The sequence below is a fragment of the Pezoporus wallicus genome, unplaced genomic scaffold (genome assembly GCF_028554395.1).
Source record: "Pezoporus wallicus isolate ANWC-B61680 ecotype Strahan unplaced genomic scaffold, APGP_CSIRO_Pwel_v1 contig_161, whole genome shotgun sequence".
Classification (NCBI taxonomy): Eukaryota; Metazoa; Chordata; class Aves; order Psittaciformes; family Psittacidae; genus Pezoporus; species Pezoporus wallicus.
Genome location: NW_026642654.1, coordinates 4,855,609 through 4,876,011, shown reverse-complemented (window position 1 = coordinate 4,876,011; position 20,403 = coordinate 4,855,609). Strand labels below are relative to the sequence as shown.

Genomic DNA, 20,403 nt, shown 5'->3' with positions numbered 1-20,403 from the left:
ATACAATTTAATACAATTTAAGTAAGTCTCTTACCCTGTGTGTAATGTGATGCAGCATTCCCGTTCATATGTCGTATGCTTTTAGTTTTATGCCAAAAAATGTTACCCTGATAAAAGCTGTAGTACAGCCTGCATAATAATTGTATTAAACTGTCTGAGGGAAAGACCACACAAAGGTGTGTTAGGGCCATGAAAGCCCAACGGAGGCCTAAAGACCCTTTGGCCAAGCATCAAATGATGTGAACATGATCCTGCAGTGCGAATGCCAGGCTTCTCTTCCTGCGCCAGATGCTTTTAGCAGTAGAGGTGTAAGGGCATGTTGACCAGCCAGTCTGGATGTGAAGTAATGGCAGCAAGAAAGCAAAGCCTTACGTATGGTGCTGTCCCCATTTCAAACTAGTTATACTGCTTCACAATCTTTTCTCTGCTAGGTGCCATTGTTTTTGCATGTAATTTGGTTTCCTTGGCAATGTGTTCATTTTCTAAAGAAAATTGAATTCAAGCTAAATCTTACTGAGTGTTGGAATTATCCCCTTAAACTTTGCAAGTGAGGTCATAATCTACAGGTAAAGTTTCTCTCTTGTTTGTTTTTTCCATTGCATGCTGTGGATCCAGGATGAAATACATTTTCTTTTCAAGATGCACCTTTTAATATATCCAATTAGAAACTGCTTGAACAGTTGTGTGTGTTAGGTTATATGGTGAAAATCTGGCAACTTCTAATGTTAAGTTAACACAATGGAGGAAAAGTAATTTGACAAATGACACATCTTTTCAATGGTACATCTTCTGCCTACATCAGAATTGGGTGTAACTGCAGCCATACATTTTGCCTGTACTCAGGGCCATGTATGAAAGCATGCACATGAAAATCTAATGGGTTTTACTAAGGCTTTATTTGCACATCCTCTTCCAGCTGCAACTGTGCTGGCTAAGAAGGTTGCTACCCCTAGTACCTCATTACTGTGCTTTTGTCAGAGGTTATCACAGGTGACTCTGCCAGCTGAGCCGCTCCTGTGCATGGTTTTTGCTTGGAATGAATGGGGGTGGCGCAGAACTATTATTTTAACAGTTTTAACAATTTTTTTTTTTTTTTTTTTTTTTTTTTTAACTGAAGGGGGTCAGGGATTGCTTCCAGGAGCAATGATGTGGGTGAAACTGGCAGGGCAATAATTTCCAGCACCGGAGCCTCTAGAAAAGTGACTGTAATATTTCAGTTGACACTTCCAGAACTGGAAGATTTGTCCATGGCCTTATGTGAATTGAGTTCACCTCAGTGATTTTTTTAGTCTTTTCATGTTGCTGTATAGATATGACCTTAGGTTCATATATATGTTGTTTGTTTGGGTGTAGTTTATATTATCCATGGTCAGGATTCAGTTAAATGAAAATATTTACAGACTTGTGGTTCAAGAGAGCTTTTTTTTTTACCCAGATTTGGCTTTAACTGTTTTACATCATGCTGGAGCTGCTCTGAGGGCTCTGTACTGATTCAGGGTCAAATCCCCTGTTCTTTCTGAAGACATACAATTTATTTTTGGAATAACAAGATAAACACTGAGCAAAAATGCTCAGAGTCTAGTTTAGTTCAAAACCCACCAAAACCAATAAGATTGATTCTGACAGCCCTTGTATGGCTATCAATCATCAGCATTTTGTCTGAAAACTTTTTGAATTCCAAAAGTAACTCCCCTCTTTTTTCCCCCTCTTTTCTACTTTTGGCTGGTATATGCCTTATTTTTTATGGTAGTAAATTAATACAAAGAAGAGAGTTTCTAAAGATGGTTAAGATTCGTGGTCATTCTAATCACACACCATTCCTTGTGTGAATTCAGTTTTGCTCTTTTCTGATAGACATCTATGTTAAATAAATATTGGCTGAGCTGAGTAAATATTAAATGATTTAAAATTGGCTTGAAAACAAGCATTATATTCCCAATGGTTGCATTATAAATTAGGAATAGTTTTATTTTTCAAATGATGGCATGTATGCTTTTTTTATCTGTAATATTATCACTGATATGTCATAGACTTATAAATCAGGAGGAATATTGTCAGTGTAGAACAAAAATGTATCAATGCAAAACAGTTTAAGACTTTTTAAAATTAAAGTTTGTTTTGAAGAGTGTATACTGTGAAATCTATCAAATTTTGGACCAGATTTTGTCCTCATTCCCAGCAATGGAACTTCACAGAACAGTATTTTAGTGGTATGTCACAAAAACGGTTGTCAAAGCATAAGAGATGAAATATAGACACTGCTTTGGCTGAACTCCAAATTTGCACATACTTATCGATTGTCAGTAAATTCATCTTGTTAGAATTATTACTTACATATGTTATTTCATTTCTGTATCTAGAGTGGGTTTTCAGCAGGACTTCCTGTAATAATGAATGGGAGAAGGGTATTTCTCTGGGTATTTGCCAGGCTGTGCAGAAAATGTTGTTTAAAAGCTGTATTGTGTTGTTTATGATTCTGTGCCAAGACTCCCAGTGTCTTGACTAGATGTGTATTTCTATTTGACCATTTAGTTCAATTTTAATCCCTCAGAAAGGGGAAAAATGAAACTGCTTGATTAAAAATACCCATGGTCATCCCTGATAATGTTTTCTCTGAATATTCTGGAAAACAATGGGAAAAGGATGCAATTGAAAATCACACTATGTGTAGAGAGGAAAATGTTTTGAAAAATGTTAAAATTACATTTCTTCTTAAAATATGAACATGGAGAAATTGACATCAGTCCTTAAACTTCAGCATTCACACCATTTAAAATGTGGACATTTATTGAGTGCAATTACATTAGCAAGCAGCATCTGCATGTTAAAAGTGGAATTCTGCGCTGATTAGGTAGAAATACTGTGGGCACATGTGTGAAATGCAGTACTATCAAGAAGCTTTAGACAGAGTGGTTTGTGAAAGAAAGTAGACGAGAGTGGTTTCAAAACCAGAAAATGGATTTTTTTCCTTGTGACACTTTTTCTTCCGCCCTTTTTATAAAGTCTTCTTAGTGTTCCCAGTGGTATATTGGGACACAAAGCAATTATGAAAAGCAAATGAAATCCTTAGTTTATTGGCTAAATTTGGAAAGAATTTTTGACATGGCTGACCATCCTTCAAATAAGGATGTCAGAGTGCAGAGGTCAGGGTATAGAAGCCTTGGGATATCAAAAGGTGGTGAGAAGAATGGCTGGGATTTCCAGCGCCCTAAGAGTGCTCTTTTGTCTCTAGTGGTCAGTTGTCGAGGATGATGCCTGTGGACATCAAAGAAATGTCTAAACAGTGTTATCTAGGCCTGTCCTTTGCCCCCTGCCATGTAATGGGCCTCTGTTCAGGAAAACATTGGGAAAGCTGAGAAAGCAAGTTGTCCTAAGCTAGTGCTTTTAATTCAGCAAAAAAGCAGATCAATAACATTTGCACTAACCAGTAAAACAATCTGTTAGTTCCTAAAAACACAGATTAGGCAAACCTATAAATTATACATTGCACATCCAAGATGTATTTTTATAATGTGTATGTAATGAGGCTTTACCATTTAAAGAATTCATTTTCTGCCTGCTTTGACATACTGTGGGGAACTGTTCTGGGAAAATGAAACAAAACCAAACCCCCACCTTTCTTTAATAGTTGCAGAGAAGTTTGGGGTTTTTAATTAATGGATTGTATGTAATGAGGTATATTTAAGTTAAAAATTGAGTTGATATTTGAAACAATTCATGCTTAAAATATTGATTTCAATGTCTGGAAATGTTATGCTATCATTTTCAAGATGGATTTCTTTTCTCATCAACAAATAAAAGTTACAGGAGCAAAATAAAGCTTATACTTAACATATTTGAGCTCCTGTATTGCTTATTCACACTTTTTGTAAGCTGGAGAAAGAATAACCATTGTGAGCTCTTTCTTTTTGCTATATTCAATTAAAAACTCTATTCTGAAAATATTGTAAGAAGTTTATTATGAGTATTTTCTATCAATCACCTGTGTGCAAAAGCAAAAAGTATTGTTTGCTCCTTGTATTTTGAATTTCTTTTTAGAGATCAGAGCTCTTCAAATCCCCAATTTTGTGAACAAATATTGCAAGTTTTAGTCGTGAAAAACCAGTCTGGGGCCCACGCCATGCGAGAGCTCATTTGGCCTAAGATAGGCAGCAGCAGAGACGAAGTCAGCCTAGAAATGGGCCTGTGCTCCTGTGCTTGTGATTCCTGTGAATCTAAATCTGTTTGTTGGGGGTTTTTTTGTTTTTTTTTTTTTTGTTGATTCAGAACCAGTGATGGTGCCTATATCATTATGCAATTCTGCTGACCTTCTTAAACTGAGTCAACGCAATATAAAACCATTCTTTGCAGGACTGAGGACTGAGCAGAATTTCTGGCTATGGATCATTCTCTGGGAATATTTAATAAAACTGGCTCTTAGGCTTCTCTGCTGCGCTGTGCACATTTTACTCAGTGTATAATATTATTAACAGGAATATTCCAGAAACCTTTGCTAATAAATTAGGCCATATCATTATGCATAATTGCATTCTTGTCATAAGAAAACTATATATGAATTCAATATCAGATACTTAAGCCAAATAGTAATGTAAGTATTAAAAATAACACAAACCTGTGGTTGAATCAATCGCAGTTTATTAACAAGAGGAAATCGGAACTGGGTTTGTCACTACATAGTTATGTGACATCTTTAAAATATAGCTGAAAATATAAGTGGAATATGCTTTCAAAGTGTAAAATTAAACTGTTTAGGGGGAATGCGCTTCTTTACTGTATTTAATTTTACTGTAATTTAGGGCTGAAGAAACTTTTTCATATAAACGTGAGTTAACTTTAACTAGAAGAGCATGTACCATAGTATTACTGTTGCTACACTATACTTAGTAACAAGTAACAGATGTGCTGGGATAATTGTTACGGATGGTGATTGCACTAGAAAACTGATATTTTGTGCTTCTAGATGACTGACCATTACTTATCTTCCTGTACCTTCAACTAGTACAGAAGAGCTACAAAGTTACTAGCATGGCTGTGTGATCCCCAGAGAGGCTAGGTGATTGTATTAGTTTTCATTGCTACACTGAGAGTCCAAAGTAAATGCTTTTCACTTTCAGAGTATGGATCTTGAACACTGATACCACAGCTTGTGTATTCCATAGTTAATATATTTTATAATGCATAACATAACACTACTTTTAGAAAAACAGGGAGAACAAAGTATTGCACCCCATGTAATATTTTGCCCTTTTTCTTTCTACACCTGTGTTTTTTCTTGTCATAGTTGCATCCTGATTTTGCAAACATCTCTGTCCCTAGCTTTACACAAAAGAACATTTCCAATGAGTGAAGAAGGACCAAGTGCACAGAAAAGGGCAGTTTGCAGAAGAGAGATCCTGTAGTTAAATTCTGATCCTATGGCTAAATAGATGAATGTAAATTTTTATCAGGAGTGATACATATCTGCAAGTATCATATTTCAGCAGTGGCTTAGATAATAGACTTAGCTAATGAATAGGTCACTGCTGTTTGCCAGCCAAAGGCATGTTCTGTTGTGTCATGAATGCATAATTTATAGGTAAGGATAAGAAACAGAAGTTGAGGAAGCAGAAGAAAAAGGTAATTTCTGTCATAAAGATTTCCAGGTTGTTGAGGTTTTCAGAATTACTTCTTTATTTATCTCTACTGGACATTCATCCAGAACTTTCTGCTATACAAATTTATGAACAGTCTTTCTTTGCCCACTGCTATTTAAAACATATTTTAAGAAATAGATTTGCTGTATAATACCGCTAATGACTGTGGCCATCATCACTTAGGCAACTGCTGCTACTGGCCACTTATTCCCACAACAATTGCACATCTGCATAGGTGGCATATACATTCATGTGGCTATATGGTGAAATAGTTTCAGGAACTGATCTGGCTGAAAATCAACTTAGAAAAAGAAGCAACAGATAATTCTTTCAGCTAGGTTATGCTGTAATCCCACTTAACTTGTCCATGTATGAATAGCTGTGTCCAAACAAAGTAAGAGGCATAAATGCATAGCTTGGGTAAGCCTAGAGGGAGACGTATTCACTGCACAAACTGGAAAAGCTACTGAAAAAAATTGTTCAGAACCTGTGGAAACTGCTATGGGAGAATGGATTCCCCCTCTTGACATTTACTTGTGCCCATACATAAATGTTCACTTTTGAAGAAAGAAGTCAAAATCTGACATTCTTAGAAACACAAAAATTGCCTTTTCCAGATTCAAATGGGCTGGACCCTCTCTCTCTTGTTTCTGAATATCTGCTGTAGATCTTTGTTCTGTCAAAAGGATTTTTTAAAATCTGGTTTTAAGTACTGGCCTTCATTTTGCGTCATTCAGTCTGGAGAAGCCAAATTAGAATTACAAGAGCTGCAGGAAAAGTCATTATGATTTTTGTAAAAGGATGTGAGACATCATTGTAGATTTCCATCTCTAATTCTGGAGTAGAATTAATGACCTAGTAATTAAATGCTAGCTAATGTCTAATGCTTTATAAAAAAGAGAACTAATATATATGGCAACTGGATGGCCATGCATAGTGATGTGATCTGAATTAGCTGCTCCCTCAAGAGACAGGCTTTAAAGTTGTTAGGTCAAAGCACAGTGGCAGTAATTATTAAGAGAAGAGTAAAGAAAAAAAGAGGAAAACAGTATTTTGCTACTGTATTAATTTGCTCTCTACCTGCATCATGAATAATATGGTACATAAGTGTCAGTATGAGTTGTTCCATTGCTGAGTATTTCAGTTCTTGGAAAGGAGAAGTAGGTGGAAGTGAAGTGTGTCTATTATTTTGGAGAAGTACATTTAGAGAGGATGCTTTTAAAAAGACAGTGAATAGAAATCAGAGAAAGTAGAATGAATAAGAGAGAACTGTGACCAGGATGCACATGGACTTGAAAGCAGAGTCTGCAGTGCTAAATAAAACAGCTTGCGGTGAGCTTGAACACTGGAACTTCTGACTAGAGTGGTTCCTGGAACCGTTTTGTCCTTCCAGACAGTGCCTGGGCTGGGAATGACGTGTACCAGGGACTGTTCCCCATATGTGTGGACCTCATGTATTGTCCCAGGAGGCTTTTTCCCACTAAAACATTTTTGCAGCCCTTCAGTTTCATGTTGTGAAAGCATCGCTGTGATGACTTGCAACACAGCACTGGTATTGATTCAAATTCTGTCTCAAACCAGACATGATGGTTATGTCCACAAAGCCATAGGGCACTACATGTATCCAAGAAAGTTAGCATGGGCCTGCCACAGAATGACCTGTGGCTTGGCTTTATTTCACAATATAGACGTAGCAAAGGAACAGCGTTCCCTGTTTGGATGTAGCTAATAAATGGATGGGATTGCTGTGAAATGTACCTGCCTTATTGAGTAATGCTAATGACAGGGACTTCATCTGTATGAGTCTTCCAATAAACTAATTTCTAGGGTCTACCACTAAGGACAGTTGAATGTGCCATACAGAGAAAAAGGGACTAATAGGAATAACTAAAAGTTACATCACAGTGTAAAGGGCATATTTTGTCTTTGTCTTTTGTGCAAAAATCTGTGAGGTCATGCAAGTAGACCAAGTGAATGTAAGCTGATGATGGAAACTGCTGTATAAACAAGTGCCATATTATGCACGGATAATTGAGTCTTAGCCTCAGGACACATAAAGTTCTCTGTATGTGTATATATATGTCAATATGTGTGTATGTACAGGTTGTACGTACCCACCTGGTTTATTTTTATCCATCACTGGTAGATAGCTATTTCTTAAAAATTGCTTCTTAATTCCATACTAGGACACCGTTATCTGAAAAAATTAAGGAAGTGATAAGCAGAATTTATTTGAAGGAAGCAAAGCTTCAAGACTGCTTATAAAGTAAAAAACCTATTCAATATGAAAAAATTCATAAAGCTCTACTTACGTAAAGAATAAGCACCTTAATGGGAAGATGCTATTTGTATAGTATATAGACTGTTAATTGAATGGAGAAGATGACGAAAAAAAGATAACAATATATTAGTTCTAAGCCTGTAATATCAAGTACTGAAAGAAGTTACCAGTCAGAGTGTTAGAAGAAAAAGAAGGTCTTTGATAATAGAATTCTAGTAAAGATTCTAGTTTGCAATTGTGTGAACCAGTTATTCCTCCCTCTTCTTCTTCACATTTTTTTGTCACAGGAGACAATGAAGAAAAGTGATATTTCTAGCTGAAAATGACCTGGCCCTTTGGTGGTCTTGACTCATAGTCTACTTTAGCCAGAAATATTTTGTCTCAATCTTAGGCAGATTGCAGGCAAGCAACAATTACAAAGATTTTTCCTGAGTACCTATGGAGGTGTTTCCCTACATAGGATAAATACTTTAGAGGTCTTCACATATGGTTCTGTCATACAGCTACTATTTGGGTGCCTTTAATATAATGTTTTTCTTTATTCTTCGAAAGTTAACTTCTGATGCAGTGCAATTTCCTGAAAGCCATGTAATAGTGTTTACAAAATAGACAGTGCTTTGGGATCCAAGACATTTCCAAGGAAATGTTTCAGTATGTTTTCAGTAAGTAAAGTTATGTATTTTATTGTGAGAAATTATATATTGGTTTAGAAAATAAAAGCTGAGATGATAACATTAGTATGTCTTATAGCAAATTAGGATAATCTTGAACCTCTCAGAATCAGAGATATGGGCCAAAGTAGAGGGGCCAAGGTGCCCTGTGGTGTGCAGGTGAAGTGACCTGCTCGGAATCAAAGAAAATGTAATTTTCAAAGTTTAAATTAGAAGCCTAATCTTGTTCCCAGCTGATCCTGTGCTAACAGTTCTGAATGTATCTTCCTAACGCTTTCAAATTATACCATAAAGCTAAGATACATTTTTTCTGAAAGAGCCTTTGTCAACTGTCCAGGGAAAAGACTGTCTCTTTATGAGAAATGTTTACTGCTATTGAATGAATGATATGTGTATGTAAAATATACTGGTTGTATAATTACAGGGAAAATGAATGCTGGCAGATGTGAAAGAGACATCCCTGTAAGCAAAGAATTTTGCTCTTATACAAATTACAGGGCAAATGGATGCTGGCAGATGTGGAAGTGCCAGCCCTTTAAAGCAAGAATTTTGTTTCAATAAAAGCTTGTTCCTAACATGTCAATTGGTACAATATTTCCAATTGTAGTGTTTCAGACATACCATTTTGTTCTGTTCATTCTAGAGTGCTATTCCATTCTTTCATCTAGTCACATGGACTCTATTCTGCTAAATCTTTCTTGATCATGAGAGACTGTCTTCTGCTGCAGGTACAATCTACAATGTGCAGGTACATTACTCAAATGTAAGAACAATGCCCAGGTTTTTTTAAAAAATATGAAACACTATCAACCAACTGAAATAATGGAATTAAAAATAATATAAATGAGTGTCTTAATTTTTATACTTTTTTGTACAGTGAACTGTCCTGATGCACCCTTGATGTGCCAGTCATGATTTTGTAGACTTCTAGCATATGCCTCTAAGTCACCTCTTTTCTATTCTGAAGCATCCCAGTCAACTAGGTAGTGCTGAAGCTTGTTAATCCTTTTAGTCTTCCTTCTTGTCTTTCTTTGAACCAGCAAGATGTCAAACAGGGCAAAAATGCCATAATGGCAGTATTGTTCCTCTCTGGCTTCTTTTCTGTAGTATGAGATGTGGGAAAATGGTAGATTTTAACATTGCTTTCAGCATAATCTCAGAAATCACACATCTGTCAAACTGAATTGTTACTTTGTTGAAGAATTTAGTGTCATTCTGTCAGACTTCAGTCCAGAACTGCTTTTTGATAAATTATGAGGATAAACCAACATCCCCTACAACTTTCTTCTCCCTAAATTGGAGAGATATGGATTTGATGGGTAGACTGTTCGATGGATGAGGAATTGGCTGGATGGCTGCATCCAGAAGTTAGTGGTCAATGGCTCAATGTCTGGATGGACACCGGTGACAAGCAGCATCCCTCAGGGGTCTGTACTGGGACTAGTACTCTTTAATGTCTACATCAACATCATAGTGGGATTCAGTGTGCTGTCAGCAAGTTTACAGATGACATGAAGCTGAGTGGTGCAGCTATCATGCCCAAGGGATGGAATGTCATCCAGAGGCACTTGGACAGGCTCAAGAGGTGGGCCTATGCAAATCTCATGAGGTTCAACAGTGACAAGTGCAGATCCTGCACCTGGGTTGGGACAACCGCTGGCATCAATATGGGCTGAGGGATGAGGGGATTGAGGGTACCCCAGCGGAGAAAGACTTGGGTGTACTGGTGGATGAACGGTTGGATATGAGTCAGCAATATGTGCTTGCAGACCAGAAGGACAATCATATCTTGGGCCACACACAAAGGAGCATGGCCAGCAGGTAAAGGGAGGTGATCCTGCACCTCTACTCTGCTCTGGTGAGACCCCACCTGCAGTGCTGCATCCAACTATGAGGTCCTCAGTACAGGAAAGACGTGGACCTGTAGGAGAGGGTCCAGAAGAGGTCACAAAAATGATCAACGGGATAGAGCACCTCTCCTATGAAGAAAGGCTGAGAGAGCTGGGGTTGTTCATCCTGGAGAAGAGAAGGCTCCGGGGAGACCTTTAGAGCAGCCTTTCAGTTCTTAAAAGAGACCTATAAGACAGGGAAATAATTTTAGCAGGGCCTGTTGCAATATGACGAGGGGTAATGGTTTAAAACTAAAAGTGGGGGGATTCAGGCTGGACATGGGGGAAAAATTCTTTACAATGAGGGTGGTAAAAGCTGGCACAGGTTGCCCAGAGAGGTGGTGGATGCCTCATCCCTGGAGATGTTCAAGGCCAGGCTGGGTGTGCTTCTGGTCAACCTGATCTAGTCAAAGATGTCTTTGCTCATTGCAGGGGGGGTTGGCCTAGATGATAGTTGAAGGTCCCGTCCAACCCAAACTGTTCTATGATTTTATGATTCTAAAAGAGCAAAAATTATACTTAATCATGACATTTTATAATAAATGCTTGCTTGTTAAATTTTTTTACTTCTTTTTTTTTTTTTTTCCAAAAGTTAACATCATTGTATATAGTTGCTATGCTATTTCAGCACCACGACAGAACCAAGACAACTTGTCTTCTTGTTCTTCCATTTTTAGGAGTTACATAAAATTGACCATGTCTGTGTCATCTGTTCTTGTCATACTTCTACAGAAGGGGAAGAAGATATTTCAGGAGGGCTGGAGGAGGCATGCTGAGCAAAGTTCTGCTTAACCTTCATTTTTACTGTTACTAGCACCAACAGCTAGGTTGGTGCTAGAATTTACCTGATAGAATTTACTCTGAGGAAGTTTTGAGTAGACCAGTTTCACAACCTTTCTGAACTCACATGTAAAGATATTTGCTTTTGGGCTTGATTCTGGTGGTTGCTGTACTGCTGTGCATTTACAGGCCTAACCAAAAGGCAGCTAGCATTAGAATTGTCCAGAAGCCCCACAGATTATGGATGGAGAGGGAGTCAGCATTTGTGTTGTCCAATGTATATCCTGTTTCTGATGTTGGAACCTGTTCCATATACTTCCAGAGGCAAATGAAAGCAAATTTAGCTGCTTACCCACCTTTCCACGGATGAAAATAAGGTTTTGCTTCTTAGTTGCTTGATATTGACATTTTCAATGGAGTCTTTGAGTAATTTTCAAAGGAGGAGTATTCAAAGTATGTTGTTATCTTGCCTGCCTCTTGGGTGTCTAAAACTTAATGTGAGCTCATGATTGAAGCATTTTAGCATCTTTGGATTCTTTGCCTACTTATTTTTATTCTGCAGATGACTTCCTGTTATACAAGGTAAGGTTGGGCTCAGATATCCGAGGGATGAGAAATTAATATGGAGACCGCAATGCTGGCTTACACAGTGTACTATCAACTAGAATAGTTCTGTATTGACTCTCAGTTCAGCAGGACCTATCTGTACAGCTCATAGTAGAGGAATAGACCTGGAAGACTGTAGTATAGCTGTGGTTACATGGCCCACACTTAGCCTAATATACTGTATAAAATCTAAGTTGACTTTGCTTGGAGTCTCACTGAGAGTTTGTTTCTGTACATCCAATATAGCTGACAGCCAAGGTAGGCAACACTTGCATAGATATTTCAGAGTTTCAGTGTTCCTCCAACATTGTGTTTTCTATTTTTCCAGTATTGTTAACATTTTTACGTATGAATAATTTTCAGCATAAAAATCCGCAGAATCTGTACTGTTTGCTAGCAGAGCCATGTGACTAATAACTAGGAGAGCCTGGCAAAGCAGAGGAATAAGATGCTGGCTGTATAACTAGCTAAATACACTACAGAGGAGAAACCTTAAATTTCTGTAACACAGAAAGTTTGATATGATGCTGAATCCTCACTGGAACAGACAATATTTTAAGGAATAAAAATCATCAGAAATTCTGGTTAACATATGAAACATTCATGAAACTGGTTTGACCTAAAGCCTGTTGATCTCACTGGATTTTGATCTCTACTCTTATTGCAGATCAATAAAGAAACTGTAGAGAAAGACAGCAGGAGATGGGAAAGCTGTGTACCTTATTTCTCCTCATCTATACTTATAATAATTTAGAAGGTACAGGGAATTCCTAGCACCATTTACCTAAGTAAGGGAAAAATCTACTCTTTGTTAGAAAACATTGTTCCTACATGACTGTATCAGTAGACTTCCCAAGTAGAATTACAGAAATTGAAAGATTGACTCCTCCACACCGTCTAAACTTCACACATCTACCAGCATTTAAACTAAATAAGTAAATATTTAATAAGACATTGAAACAGATCATACAGAGGGGTATTGCAGGGGAACTACATTCAGATCTGAGCTTTTCCACAGTTCCTGTATGACTTTGATTGAAATATTTAACTTAGACTCTTGAAACTATTTAGATAACATTATCTGCCAGGGATTTCAGTTGTACTTAGGGATTCAGGTGCTCACAGAAGCTATAGTGATATCACTTCAGGCTGTAATTTCCCATCAGTAACATGGAGGAAGAACATATCCTTACTTCCCTGTGGGTCTCACAGGGTGGTAATTATTAACCCCTGAAGTGTTCAGGAATTGTGATACATAGTCCACAATTTGAAGAATGAGAAATTGGAGATTCTGAGATTTTTGAGATTTCTTCTCAAAATTAAGAAGGCACAGTTTTCATTTAAGTGAGATTGGAAACTGTGCTGCTGTGAGCATTCTCATTTAGTGCGTTCCATGTACAGCACTAAACTCTTTAGTATCAAGCAAGCAACTAGATGATAGAATTCTTAAGATAAATGTATATAAAATCAAGGTAAACTAAAGAGATTAAAACTCTAATTAAAGTAAGAAAGTCTGATAGAAAGTTGTGCTGTAGTACAGCAGCTCTGCGTGTATTTGTGCTGTGGTATATTTGTTTTGCTTACAAACTGAGGTAGGTATTCCTGTCTGATTCATGAGTATGAAAAAAAGACATCCATTGGTACATGTGGACATGATTCCTCACCAAGAGTGTATAAGGGTTGGGAACATATATGTATAAATGGCAGATTATTGGGAAATAGAATGCATCAATGACAGTGGAAACTGTATAGGTATCTTTAACAGTCTGCAGTGGAATAGCATCATCACTGTCTTAGAAGCTGGAGATAGGTGGTGGTTTAACACAAATCACATGCAAGATTTGTTCAATTAGTTTCAGTTCACATTTGCAACTGAGTGTAATGTGCCTATTCCCTGAGTATGAGATGGTGCCACATCTTGTCTCCTGACCCAATGTACTGTACAGTGTCCTGCATCACATGGCTTGACATATGAGGTCTTTCACAATGAGCACAAAGACAGTTGAGAGTTCTTAAGAGCTGTGTTTCTAAGCACTCAAATGGATGTTACTCAGCCTAGAGGTTCAGAGGGTTTTTTGCCAGTATGACAATTACTAGAGATGAAGGAACACTTCAGGAAGTGTTTTGAGCAGTTGGAACTGTTAATAGCTACAGAAGTATCAGTCAGGCTGTAGCTTTTAAGTTTAAAAAATGGTCTTTATACATTCATTTAAGATTTTTACACAGGTACAGCATGACTGAACAAAGAGTGGGTGCTTCTGTGCAGTGTGTGAATAAACATGAAATGTGGGTGAGATGTGAAAGCACCAACAGTTTCAGTTACCGTTAAGAGCAATGAAGAGACAACAGTGACAGCTGAAATGTTCCTGTTGTGCGCTGAGAAAATGAAGGCTTTTTCTGGCAATGGTTGTACCAGTTGTAAAACAATGTGTCTGATTAATAATGCATTCTATTGAAAAGCAATGGGTGGTTTGCTTAGGTATGATTCATTGTTGTCTGCTGCAGCAATTCTGTTGCTTGCCTTAATGTCAGCATGACCCTGTTTATTTTGTCAGTCTTTAGAGTCTGTGCTGTTGGTGTTTTAGGAGGAATTAACAAGAGACAGCAATTTATGGGTTCCTCTAGTTTTTGCCAAGTATGTCTTTCATTATTTTCTTTCTTTCTCCTCCTCAAACCCCTTTTCTTCTTCCCATTATTAAAACTTTGTTGTTTTTTAAAACTTAATGGACATTCTTTCTTAACTCTTTAATAACTTTTTTCCTCAGAGATTTTAAAAACATGTACTGTTGTGATTAAGATCCTTGTTAATTCAGTGATACGTAGAACAAAAGTCCTTGTATGATTTTAAATACAAAACAGTATTTTAGAAGGCTTTTGTGTGACTTTAATACATTTTCATATAAAAGGCAATCCTATTCCAGTTAGTTCTCTACACTTGCCTTCTCAGTTTCTTTCACATTTGTTAGTATTTCACAATAGATGTCTGCAAATTATTTTGCAGTTCTCCTGAACATCTTTTTTGAAAACTCCTGTTTCTTTAATGCCTACAAAAACTGAAAAGTAGTCTCCTGACATGATTTTTTTTCTGGCAGCATGACTGGAATAGCTTGTAATCTTGAGTATAACTGTTCTCTGTACTTTAGAAAAGTGATATTATCCCCAATTTAAAGTCAAACAGTGGAAAGACAGTGAGGTTACAGAAAATAAAACAAACAAACAGACAAAAAAAACAAACAAAAAAACCCCCACAACCCAAATCACAAACAAAAAAGAAAAAAAAAGCAGACAAAAGACTTTGAAGAATTTACATGGAATATTCCAATCTGAAATCCTGAGAACCCTACCTGGGAGAACCCAGCTTCTTTGAACCCATAGATGTGTGGGAAGCTGTGGCCTAAGGGCCATGTGGTGCAGTGGCTCTTACCCACATTGCTCAGGGTAACACTCTTCAGAATGGATGGGCTGTGTCTGCAGTGCTCTACACTACTTCTGTGCCTCTGAGGCACAGGTTTTGTGCATGTGTGTTCAGATGACCAAGTAGTGTGAAGTATGTTTCACAGCTAGCCAGAATGGACTTCATGGACTCATGGCATGGCATGTGCTGCACGCCTGGAAGTATGGATGAGAACAGGTGTGTGAGAGCACCAGACCTTTTGGGAAACTCTTAGAGAACTGTGCAGGGTGATGGGAACAAACCTGACACAATCTTATCCATGCTGGCTAGAAAAAAGGAGTGCTTTATTCAACCACCAGCAGAACTAAAGCTGAGTGCAGAATGCCTGGATGTAAACTAACATGTTTGCAAAGTAGGCAGGTATCTCAGTATACCTTGGAGCATATCAAAGACCACTAAACATCTATATGTAAGCAACTGAATTGAGCCCCAAGACTAAATATAGAAGTCTTCATATAGATGACTACAGCTGCAACACCTGGTAGTCAATGAAGCTATAGCCAATGTAGTCAACAAAGCCAGGTGAGTGATTCAGCTCATGCTGAACTAAATAAACGCTAGTGGCTGGTCAACTGAATCACGCTCTCAGCTTTATTGATTTAAATGATTATAACATAAAATTTTGCTTAGTGAACCAGCAGATACCTGCAGTCTGATTCATTTGTGTAAATATAGGTGCCTCTTTTCATGCGAGGTTTGCTGGTTTACCCAAGATGTCCATAAAGGACTGGCAGATATGACAGAGGACTTGCCCAGACCTCTGCTTCTTTGAAGCAGCAGCTGAAATACAGGCAGAATACCCTAGAACATCTCAAAGTTAGAAGATGCCTGCAGTTAGGCAGCTGAATCAAACTCCTGGATGATCTTAAAAGTTTCCTTCTGTACAAATCCAAAGCACAAGACTAAGTATATTTCTCATGGAGGAGATCATTTTGGTTCCGTATAAGTACCCTAAAAAGCTCAACCTGGTGGGTATTTTTAGGCTATATATATGATATTTTATATAAGATTTTGTACACATTTCAATATTTCTGCATAAGCACAAAAGGCAGGTATGCCTGCAACATTTAAAAAACGTTTTGAGAAGAAAAGTAGTTGTCTTACAATTAAACCAATCATTCTGATTAGTAGGACCCAGTTCTTTCATACACAATCTGCATGCAGAATGCTTCAAATATTAAGTTGTTGGGTGTTTTGGAGGGACAGTCTCCATTCTTCCCTGCTAAAGCTGTTGGACAAATCAGTCATTTGATCACAAATAACCCTTGCTCAGTTTCTTGGACCCCTCCGACATTAAACTTAACAACCATCTCCCAATTTTCTGGTTGTGCAGTGAACAACTCTTTCCTTGTTCTTTCTTATCAACAAATGTCTTAGTAAAATATTTTCATGGTGCTGTTTATGATTTTGTCCTTGTCTCTTAGTCTCAGTGTTTTGAACTTCTTAAATCTTGTTACCCTGGAGTTATAACCTCAGGTTATGTCCCTTGTTTCACTTCTGTTCCAATGTTCTCAAACTTTGGAACACATGCTCTGGAGATTCCTGTAAAAAAAGATTATTTTCTCTAAGTGCTGAGAGTACAAGGTATATGTTTTACATGCCTTTTGTTGGGATAATTTCATGGTCATCTTTCTCCTAACAACTTTTCTGTCAATTCATCACTTACATTACTGGTTCATTTACACAGATTCAGCAACCAATTTCAGCAGACACACCCATGCTTTGCTAATGCGTGTTCCATCAGTAGCTGCATTCTGACTAACTCCCACTGGTTCTGTATACAAGATCTCCTCCATTATCACTGCTCCTTCCTGCATTCTGGCTCTGGGTACTAACCAAGCACAACAGGCTTCTCTCTGCTTACTTGCCCTTTCTTCTCTTGTGGAGCTTCTGTTCCATGCTTATGTCCAAGGCAGGCAGGCCATTACTGAATATCAGGTTACCATAATCTCCTTTAACACCTACCCAATACTAATGTTCTTTACAAGTGATGTCGTGTTTCCAATCCCAAAGCAGAGACAGGCACTGCAGATCCCAGACTTCATTCTAGAGAGCACCCTGTGCAGAATCCTAGGGAAATTCTGTTCATATGCATGACAGTTCTGGGGCAAGTATGTTTGGCTGGTGTCAATCAAGCAATACCTCTTTAAAATGTGAATTTTATGGTTTGTGTTATTGTTGACCTAGGAAATTATTAAAAATGACTCTTCCAAAAAAACATGTGCTTTCATCTACATGCATATGTATTTCTTGGAGTGTTTGTTTTCCTTCTGGATTTCTCTAAACTTTGGCTGTCAATAGAGTCTTTCAAGTGTCATCTTGTCAGGTTAAACTGTTTAAGGTACACAACTGTACAATGCTTTTAGGAAACCAGACAGTGATTTCTGCATTCCCTAGCTGAATGATTTTGTACCCTACTTGAGAATGACTGAGGTCTTCCATATTTGGTGTTAAGTATAGAATATCTGTAAAGCCTCTGGTTCACTTCCATAGTAACAGAGAAACATACCAGTCACTCTATTAGAGCATTGCTTGCAACTTTCTGTACAATTTCTTCTTCACATTCTTTCATACAGTGCTTCCATTTAGAATTCAAGTATAGAACAGAACAGAATAGACTATTTCAGTTGGAAGGGACTGACAGTGATCATCTAGATCAAGTACCTGACCACTTCAGGGCTGACCAGAAGTTAAAGCATGTTGTTAAGGGCGTTGTTCAAATGCCTCTTAAACACTGAGTATGTATATAGAGTATATAGGTTTTTTTTTAAATTACCGAATAAATAATGAAAGCATTCCATTAATGTGGAAATAGTTTTCAGTGAAAACACTGATCCCCCAAGTCTCTAAGGGACTCCTCAGCAGACTTTAAAATTTTATTTTTTTCAGCATTGTGTTACAAAGAAGAATCAGAAGGTGTAATTTTAAGACTGAAGTATGGTATTGAAACAGTCTTCATGGCCTGGAGATAAAGATCCTGTTTGCACCACCATCACAGACCACATCTTTCTGGGCCTTTTCTTTTGCATAAATTAGTGCCCATATGCTTTATGCTTACCTAGATGAGGGATCTGATTTAATCTAAACAAAACCCTACAAAGTTTATTAGTTTTCAACTGTATCAGCTCAGATCAATGCCACTGAATAACAGAGGGAGAATATATAATCAAGAGTGAAAGACATTGCTTTTCAGCTATAACGTGAGTTTAGAGCAGCTTAAGCCAGCCATGAAATTGTAGCCTGAGAGTGAAGGCTGCAAATGAAGTTTCACAAGCTGTACTGAAAAATAATATCTTTTCATTGTTCAGTGTACCCCGCATGCAAAGGTTATAGAGGGCATTAATTCTACTGAGAGCCTGGATAAGTCCTTGATTTTACTAATTTCAGTGGTACTTAACTGAGCTTAAAATCAAGCACATACATATCTGAATGTTTAATGGAGCCACAGGAAAAAGAAAATTCCATTTTTAGAATAAATGCTTTCATCTTCTGAAGTGATGTGCTGCAATTTGTGACCTAAGGAAACATTTGATAGATATACCTTTACCAGAAATAAACGTTCTCTGTACATGTACTCTAGATGTATCTTGAAAAGATGCAGTGTTTGTTTATGCATGATACAATGGCTCTTTCTTTGTATATCCAGCATTATATTTAACATCCTCTCACAAATATTGTTTTGGTTTCCTGTCCTTTTATTCAGACAATACAAGCATAGTACCAACACAAAGATAATATTGCTGCATATCTAATTTTTGTTCTGTTAATTATGTCTTCTATTAACAAAATGAAGCACTCACAGTGTGTGCTTTATGGTTTCTTTAGTGATACAATGCAAAAGGACACATTAATATCTTTTAAAAACCCACCTTCAGTCCTTTTAAAAACCTGCAACAAAATTGTTGATGTTAATAATGCTTCAGGCTGATAGATTGATAAATGCCTGAAAAGGTACACCATGACCTAGCACAGCACTTCAGTATTAATAAGATACAAAGGCAGACAATTTATCATTTAGTATAGCCAGCACACAAATTAGAGAACAGCTTGCCAGGGTATATTGTGGTCTCATTACTTTGTTTTCCCCATACTTGCAGAATAGATGGCTTTAAAATCATTCTGTGCTTTACTGTGACAGGAGAGTGTTCATGTCATCGTGACCTGACTGAGTTGTTCAGTTGCGCACAGTGCTGACTCAGGAGCCTTAAGTGTCCTAACAAATTCTCCAAGCAGCAGGCTCTTCTAAATCAAATGAAGGAAAACTCCATAAAGATATAATCACTGGCAGTACCACAGGTGTAAGATGTTTAGCAGTGCAATCAGAATATGAAACTTTGGGAGTAATTTACTGGATGTCACTGAGGAACACATGCTTTCATTACGGTACAGTATATTTTCTATTACATTGCTAGTATTCCCATGCTACAAAATACTGTTTAATGAAAATATGTAAATTTCATAAGGCAATGTACAATGACTTATGTTGGTTACTGTTCAAATATTACAGTTGAGAGATATTTTACAGGTAGTATTAATGTTTTATGAATGTGCATTTGGCTGCATTTTCTATACCTCCTGGCTTGTCAGTCATTTGCTGTCTTTGGAGTGAGTGATTTCCTCTCAGAAAAACTTGGAAATCTGAAAACAAAATATAATAAATGCAGACAACTTGAATTTTTAAACCCTCAAAATATACAGCTCAAATCTCAAACTGCTAAGTTCAGTTTCTTAAATTGATTAAATTTGAGCTATGTAGCTGTTCTTTAACGGTGCTTGTCTAATGCTTTTGGATTGCATATTTATGTTTGTTTCTTATTTGATGTATTTTCAACACATAGTACATACGCAACTGATCTCTTAATTGAGTACACCTTAATGTTCAGTTCTCTATTGCAGTGTACTACATTCACCTACAGATGTATTTGCTATCCACAGATGGTGAAGCATATTTTAAACTGCTCCCATTGTGTTTCTGCCCACTCTTTGTTCATTAGAGATGGAAAATATGATCCAGATATAGCACAGTGTGTTTTGTCAGAAGAAATCAGTGAAGATCTTTTTCATGCAGTGAGGCCCTTCTGGGTGAAGG

General features: G+C 37.4%; 1 protein-coding gene across 4 annotated transcripts in view; it reads left to right on the top strand.

Moving 5' to 3' along the window:
* Positions 1 to 20,403, top strand: part of GREB1 (growth regulating estrogen receptor binding 1) — a 95,726-nt gene that overhangs the window by 12,367 nt on the left and 62,956 nt on the right. Inside the window, exon 1 of one of the 4 annotated variants that reach the window (XM_057431843.1) lies at positions 19,574 to 19,697. The exons of the other annotated variants lie outside the window; for them this stretch is intronic. The gene's annotated coding sequence lies outside the window, so the exon portion shown is untranslated. Of the gene's footprint in view, positions 1 to 19,573; positions 19,698 to 20,403 lie in introns of those variants that run through there. 4 annotated transcript variants of the gene reach the window in all.